Raw genomic sequence first — 1,877 nt, 5'->3', positions numbered from 1 at the left:
TATCCTGCTATGAGTGAGGACATACCATGTTTGTCTTTCTGAGTCTGGGTTACCTCACTCAGGATGATTTTTTCTAGAGCCATCCATTTGTCTGCAAACCTCATGATGTCATTGTTTTTCTCTGCTGAGTAGTATTCCATTGTGTATATGTACCACATTTTGTTTATCCATTCTTCAGTTGAAGGGCATCTAGGTTGTTTTCATGTTCTGACTATTACAAACAATGCTGATATGAACATAGCTGAACAAGTGCTCTTGTGGTGTGGTTGAGCATTCATTGGGTATATGCCCAAGAGTGGTATAGCTGGATCTTGGGGGAGATGGATTCCCAATTTTCTAAGAAAGTGCCATATTGATTTCCAAACTGGTTTTACAAGCTTGCATTCCCACCAGCAGTGGAGGAGAGTTCCCCTAGCTCCACATCCTCTCCAGCATAAGGTGTCTTCAGTGTTTTTGATATTAGACATTCTGACAGGTGTAAGGTGGTATCTCAGAGTTGTTTTGATTTGCATTTCTCTGATGATTAAGAATGTTGAGCAATTCCTTAAATGTCTTTCAGCCATTTGAGTTTCCTCTGTTGAGAATTCTTTGTTTAGTTCTATAGCCCATTTCTTTTTTCTTTTTTTTTTTTTTGTTTTTTGTTTTTCGAGACAGGATTTCTCTGTGTAGCTTTGCGCCTTTCCTGGAACTCACTTGGTAGTCCAGGCTGGCTTCGAACTCACAGAGATCCACCTGGCTCTGCCTCCCGAGTGCTGGGATTAAAGGCGTGCGCCACCACCGCCCGGCTTGCGCCACCACCGCCCGGCTTAGCCCATTTCTTAATTGGACTGTTGGGCATTTTGATGTCTAAATTCTTGAGTTCCTTATATATTTTGGATATCAGTCCTCTGTCAGATGTGGGGTTGGTGAAGATCTTTTCCCATTCTGTAGGCTGTCGCTTTGCCTTGTTGACTGTATCCTTTGCTCTATAAAAGCTTCTCAGTTTCAAGAGGTCCCATTGATGGATTGTTTCCCTCAGTGTCTGTGCTACTGGTGTTATATTTAGGAAGTGATCTCCTATGCCAATGCGTTCAAGACTACTTCCTACTTTCTCATCTAGCAGGTTCAGAGTAGCTGGATTTATGTTGAGGTCCTGGATCCACGTGGACCTAAGTTTTGTGCACGGTGATAGATGTGGATCTTTTTGCAGCCTTCTACATGTTGATATCCAGTTATGCCAGCACCATTTGTTGAAAATGCTTCCTTTTTTCCATTGTGCACTTTTGGCTTCTTTGTCAAAAATTATATGTTCATAGGTGTGCAGATTAATGTCAGGGTCTTCAATTCGATTCCATTGGTCCACATGTCGGTTTTCATGCCAGAACCAAGCTGTTTTTATTACTGTAGCTCTATAGTAGAGCTTGAAGTCAGGGATCGAGATGCCTCCAGAGGTTGTGTTATTGTACAGGATTCTTTTGGCTATCCTGGGTTTTTTGTTTTTCCATTTGAAGTTGAGTATTATTCTTTCTAGGTCTGTGAAGATTGTGTTGGTATTTTGATGGGGATTTCATTGAATCTGTAGATTGCTTTTGGTAAGATTGCCATTTTTACTATGTTAGTCCTGCCTATCCATGAGCATGGCAGATTTTTCCATTTTCTGAGATCCTCTGAGATCTTCTTCAATTTCTTTTTTCAGGGACTTAAAGTTCTTGTCATATAGGTCCTTCCTTCATTTGCTTGGTTAGTGTTACCCCAAGGTATTTTATGTCTTTTGTGGCTATTGTAAAAGGTGATGTGTCTCTGATTTCCTTCTCAGCTTCTTTGTCCATTGTATATAGGAGGGCTACTGATTTTTTTGAGTTGATCTTGTATCCTGCTATGTCGCTGAAGGTGTTATA

This window comes from Peromyscus californicus, unplaced genomic scaffold (genome assembly GCF_007827085.1).
Source record: "Peromyscus californicus insignis strain IS unplaced genomic scaffold, ASM782708v3 Scaffold_41__1_contigs__length_357258, whole genome shotgun sequence".
Classification (NCBI taxonomy): Eukaryota; Metazoa; Chordata; class Mammalia; order Rodentia; family Cricetidae; genus Peromyscus; species Peromyscus californicus.
This window is presented reverse-complemented; position numbering follows the sequence as displayed.